The sequence below is a fragment of the Schistocerca nitens genome, chromosome 3 (assembly GCF_023898315.1).
Source record: "Schistocerca nitens isolate TAMUIC-IGC-003100 chromosome 3, iqSchNite1.1, whole genome shotgun sequence".
In the NCBI taxonomy this organism is placed as follows: Eukaryota; Metazoa; Arthropoda; class Insecta; order Orthoptera; family Acrididae; genus Schistocerca; species Schistocerca nitens.
The window spans coordinates 526,797,150-526,803,548 of NC_064616.1; positions in this window are offsets into that span (position 1 = coordinate 526,797,150).

Consider the following 6,399-nt stretch of genomic DNA (forward strand, 5'->3'; position numbering starts at 1 on the left):
AAGCGGACTATTTTACAGGAATACCTATCACAAAGCGCTCCCTGGATAGACAAATTACAAATTTTACAATATACTGGTACAAAATAGACTTGACTACAATTCCTCTTAAATTCAGGTACAAGGCTTTGCAAAAAGTGGCTCTGAAATCACTGTGTCTTATTCACGATACGATCACCACCAAAACGTACTTGTGTGCGAAACAAAGCATTCCAGTAACTCACCTCACAATTCTTGTAACTACTGCTTTGGCTCCGCACGAAACGCTTCGTATAGCCTTGTGATGTAGATGCTCTCTCCCATTTCGCTCCTTGCCAGTTTTGCTCGGAAGTATTGTAGTGACCTGTGGTAGCCTGTAGGCGTAGTGAAAGAATATTCAGAATTAGTTGTTTATTTTCATAAAATTACAGGTAGCGTCTTGATTCGTGATTGGCATCTTCTGTCAACCCCAGTGATGAACCGTGTCGTAAGCGGCCTTCGGTCCGCTGAAGGCAGCTGAAAACGCACAATTCGTTCCAGCCGGCTGATGCACTGGCGGTACGCCACTTGAGGTGGCACCGACATCAGCTGTACCGCGACGCCGCGGCAGTGAGTGACGGCGGCTCGTGTATTGAACTTTCACACGTCGACTTGGGAGGTGCTCGGTCCTCTCCCGCTCACCACCCTTCTTCGTCGTCCGTCGTGCCGCTATGACGATTACCGTGTAGTTCGACGATGTTGGCCTGAAGTCCACGTAGGCCCTATGTAGTCCACCGGAATGTCAGCAACGCTGGAGTACTCTTTCCGGTGCACTCCAGGTCCTCCCAGCTACTACAGAGGTAGACTATGGTATTGAACTCTGCGACTGGTGATTATGGAGATGTAACCACCCTCCCAGTAGCAGCTGTTGTCCGTAGCGTGCAGGATATCTAAAACAGACATGTGCCAGACGTCACCTTATTGCAATAAGGGACGCGTCATTTACGCAATTGATCCGTCTGACCGACTGCCTTAAGAGCTAAGGGGTATTTATGGAGCGAAGTAGTGGCTAATGTTTACACGACGTCATTCGCCATGACAGCGTAGGATTTGCTATTAAGAAAGTATCATCGGTTTTCCTTCTGCCATGCTTGTTTAACGAGTTGGTTATGGTATAGAACTGGCTCGTAAAAGCTCTTGGTGCCGTCTGTTCCAGGTGGCTTAGCCATTCTTTCGGCACATAACGAAGGTGACTTGACCCTATTTGGCAGTTCTGCGCTGCTACATTCTGCTGAAGTCTGCTGGGTGGCCCGCCAGAAACGCCGATGTTGTGTATTGCCCTGACACAGTTTCTGTGGAGAAGTATTTTCATTGTGGACGCCTCGTGTTGACATTGCCGTAATGCAACGAGATAGCTTCGCTCTGGGACTTTGAAAATTTTAGCAGTTTTACTGCTCTACACAAAGTTGGCATGCAGCGATAAATATGAGAGCATGTAATGTTTCTAACAGACTTCCTTTCAGGACTGTAGGGGTAAAGGAAAACAAAGTTAGGTGTTGAATAGGTTTTGTTCAGATGAAAAATATAACCCAAAGATAGATTCGATTAAGGAGTTAGCGCAGCTTATATGACAACTAAATTAGCAAATGATCAGCTCATTATGGGGATGGAAAATGAGTTGCACTCGTCTGAAGTTACTCTGGAACTCTCCCTAAGAGTTCATTCTTGTAGGATGTAAGTTAGGGTATTTTAGCTTTATTTACGATTTTTACACGCTGAGAAGATTCATAGGTACCCTGCAGGCTCTTAGAACCTCAAGGCAAGAAAATACCTTGTTTTTGGGATAGAAAGTAGAATACATGGTTGGGGTAACGTGATTTCGAGGTGTCCAAACTCCTGTCTCCGTTCTTCGAGGAGATTTTTGTATATGACGCTGGGGCCAACGCACAGTGGCCCTAGGCATAGGCATTGAAGCGACCATCGTAAGCGTCACTTAACACGTCTATCTTCGTGAAAACCTTGGCAGCATAGTTTTCAGTCTTGTCTTTCAGTATGTTTCATCAAGAACTCAGTGGAGTTTCCGTATCCTAATCCAACGCGGTGCCCCAGCGATCATCGCAGACACTGGTTTTGGAGTATCGGGAGAGATGGAGTAAGTGTGGTGCACCTGTTGCCCCGTGTTGTACACCCATACATAAGTTTTGGTTGTACCGTAGAATGATATAAATGAAGCTTCGTCCGAACACGGAGTTCCTTGCCGATAAAGAAAGGAAGTGGGCGTTCATAATCATTTGTAGCTTTTTTCCGTTCGTTTGTATGCAACGTGAAGGGAAGCGATTTATCTTATACAATTCGTAGGTACTTTGTGGAGAGCGACCAAGGAATGTATTGGCCAGGTACTTGGGGTCGGTGTCTCAGTGTTGGCAGCCGCTTTCTCACGAAAAACGCTGCCACCGATTTTCTAGGATTGATTGTGATTTTGTTCGCGACCGCTGACAATTCCATGTTCCCCATTTGGCGCTGCGCTCTGGTTATCAATTGGTCGATGTTTCTTCCTCAAGTAAGAAACGTATTGTCGTCGACGCAAAGATTCGTTGGGAAATCTTTGACGTATAAGTTAAAAAGTAGTAGCGAAATAACCGAACCTTGTGGAACGCCTTCAGCAGGAGTTTTCAGTGCTGAACGTTTGCCATCCACTGATACGAAGAAGGTCCGTTGCTGTAGAAAACTATTCACCAGTTTCACACAACAATTCGGAAGAGGGGATTGCTGACACATCTTAGTTACCAAATCGTCCCGCCACACTTTACTCTAAGCTGTGGACAGCCAGACGCTGAAATGATGCTGGACGTGTTCGGTGAGACGCATCAATTGCAGTTCAGCTGACGGTTTTGGCTCAAAGCGAACTGTTCCGACCTGATAGGGCCATGTTCACTGAGGCATTGCTTGAGACTTTCGAGGAGCACTCACTCCAGAACTTACCCAGTGTCAGAAGCAAACTGATTGGACGGTGTTTTGACGGTTTCGCTAGGTTTCTGCCAGATTTTAGTATTGATAGTACTTCCACCGTTTCCCAGGCCGTAGGGAAGTATGCTTGTAGGAAACAGCTGTTTATAAAACGCGTCAGGAGTACGACAGCTTCCAGTGAAGTGTGCTTAAGTTCTACATTACTGATGTAGACTCTGCCTGCTCGTAATTGTTGGTTTTTCATAACGGCCTTGCGACCTCCCGAAGCGTTGTAAGCGGCGGCCGATGCTGGATTGGCGTTAATCGAAATTTTGCAACGAAGTCATAGATCCTTCCGTCGCTTGCGTCCATTTCCTTGCTGTAAATTTGGCTGTCACAGGCTGGAACCTTCATCTGTTGGACATAAACATCGGAGGGTAGGCCGTGTTGGGGATTTTCTCCACCTGGGTACTGGGTTGTTTTGTGCTGTCCTCATAATTTCATCATCATTCGGGAAAGTGGAGAGACTGGACCGTGAAACGACTGTGAATTTGTACCAGCGCTGATAACCTAGCTGTTAAGAGCCTCACAAACGAGATACCATCGTCATCGAAAATGAGTCCATCGGGGCCCCTAATTGCCCGTTTCGTTGGATTCTGCTAAAGGAAATTTTTCACGAATTGCCATTTGCCCACAAATTTATAGCACAGATTGGGACATTCTGGTCTCAAGTCTCTTGACGCCATTCCATGACGCGTTGCCGTAGGTCTACAGACAGTCTCCTGACCTCTCGTCTATAGGCCGGGTCTCGAAACAACTGCGTCTCTTATGGGATCGTTTTCTCAGTGTGTTCAAGTCCTGCAAGGGCTGGGGAAATGGAATGAATTGCGAATCCGGAAGGACAGTAACGACTGCAGTTCTGTTTGTGGACTATTGTACTTTCGTTGTCAATATCTCAATAGCGACATCCACGTCAGTTGTTGTTTGAATGTCCATAGTCGAAACTGGACCCAGTGTATCAGTGTCTGACGATCCTGTTAGCCTAGCAGAATCCTCGTTCGATGAATCCCACAGCTGAATGGTGGTCTGACGAGAGATCATCGGTAGTCCTCAGGTGGATGTTCGAATTGATGCCCCTCGTCTGTGAGATGTCTAGAACATCATCCATGTGACGCCGGAAAGAACTGGCTCGGGTTCGTTCTCGTGGGCCATGTATTACACAATTGAGGTCACGCTGCATGTCGGAAAGAGCATGGCCTTTCCGATTTGTTTTCCATGAATGCCATGAGTCATGCGTCGCGTTCAAGTCCTCACCAAGTAGTACTTTCGGAAACCGGTCGAATGTTTATATCAAGTTGTCCTCAATCACCTGAGGCGTGGGAATGACATACGCTGCCACCCATGTTACATTGCCCACTGTGGTTTTGACCGTCACTGCTGTCGCCTCCAATGATTGGAATACTGGTAAGGTTTTCAAGTGGTGTCTGATGGAGTTTCTAATGCAAATGGCCATTACTCCACCGAGTCCACCAAGTCTAACCGTTCGGCAAATTTCCATGTTACAGAGACGGAAGCTGATCGTGTCTTTCAAGAGTGTTTCTGTGAGAAGAGCCACATACAAGTGATGACGTGAAATACATTCGTTGATATCCGTCTTTTTGGGTCGAACGCCATTAGCGTTCCATATAAGGAATTTTAGATGTTGCGTGCGCTGCCGACGATCCATTTAATGTTCGACGAAAGCCTTAATAATTCCTTCTACCAAGACGAGGAAGAAGGTGATCTTTTCCTGCAAAGAGGTGAGAAGCGTTGATCCCTTCTAAAAGACTGCATTATGTTTTGAGACGTTACAGCGCTGGCGTATTCGATAGGAGCAGTTGCGATGTTTGGCCGCTTGTGGAACGCATACGAATTGGTCGTAGTAGCACGCCTCCACCCGTAGTTGATGTGCCGGGTGGTGGCAGTGTCGGTTGAGCCGATGCAGCAGGTGGTTCCGGTGTTTGTACGAGTGTCACTGCTGGTTGTGATGCGAAAACTAGCTTAGATTGCGTCTTCTCTGGCGCCTTTGTTTTCTTGGCTTTTGTTTAGTTAAGCAATTCCTGGTACTTACAACAGCCGAGCCGCGAAGCGGGATGTTCGCCATCACAATTGGCACACTTGGGCTTCAGCGCAAGTGGCATCGTACATTCTTTCAAGAAATGGGTTCCAGCAGAACATTCACATCTTGCCGGTACGGTACAATAATTTTCCATATTCTCGAAACAGTGGCATCTCTTACACTGTCCCCTGCTTCTGTGGGTCTCGATGCGGACAATTGTTGCAGGAGATACTTCACCTCATATAGCTTATCATTGTCCTTGGATTTTGGTAAACTGATGACGAAAACTGGAGATGGAATTAGGTTATTAGTCTTGTCATCCCTTTCTTGTACTGATTCATCCGCACTGTAGGAAATTATTTTCCACGAAGTGCCCATGGTAATTGACCTTCAGTCACCTGTGCTGGTAGTCGTACCGACTTCCAGTTCCTTGTCCTCCAGTGGCTGAAGAGTAAAATGCGGTAATTAATATTGTTTAACTTACGCATTGTTTTCATAAGTTTCAAGGTATTACGTAACTCCGTCTCCCTGAAAAATTACAACGAGAGAGCCTTTCAAATAGTCGTTCCACATTTCGTTGAGTCTGACGTAGTTCTGTTATGTGACTGAAGGAATTTTGAACGACGTCCGCTCATTGGTTCGTGGCGGGAGGTTCTTCTCCCACCGATACTTCCTCCAGCTCGGCGTCCTGTGGCGCGATAGACCGGAAACGGTTAGTCATTTCCACATCCCCCTTTCGTTTACGTGGATTTTGTTCTAATACCAAGCGCCGCCGGTGTTGTCGCTTGTAGTGGACGGCGGTATATTCCGCTTCTTGAGAATTTTCTCCGAGCGAGGTGGCGCAGTGGTTGGCAACTGGACTCGCATTCGGGAAAGACGCCGGTACAAACCCACGTCCGGCCATTTTGAAATCGCTCCAAGCAAATGCTGGGAAGGGCACTGCAGATTTTCTTCCCTATCCCTGAAGCAATCAGAGCTTGTGCTTCGTCTCTAATGACCTCGATGTCGACGGGATGTTAAACACCGTCTTCTTTGCTTCCTTCGTGAGTTTAGGGTCTTCTTCCGTTTCTTCTTCGCTGGGAGAAGAACAAAACGTATTTTCTTTGGAGCCTTCAGCTATGATGTGGTCCTTTGGTTGTGGCTAGGAGTGTGTTTGTATTTCGACGGTGTCGTCGTCGGCGTTGTGTTGAGCGCTTCTGTTGTTGAATTACTGAGGTGTTGTTACATTACTGGCACCGAAGTCGACCATAATTTGTAGCTTGTTTCCTGCTCGTATACTCGGTCCATGGTCTGAGTAGTCTTACTCGTGGAGCCGTCTGCCGTTACCTGAGTCGTCATACTTGGAGCAACCGATCGGGCTGACGGCGGGCCAACTGCCCACAACGCGAGCGCACCGCGAT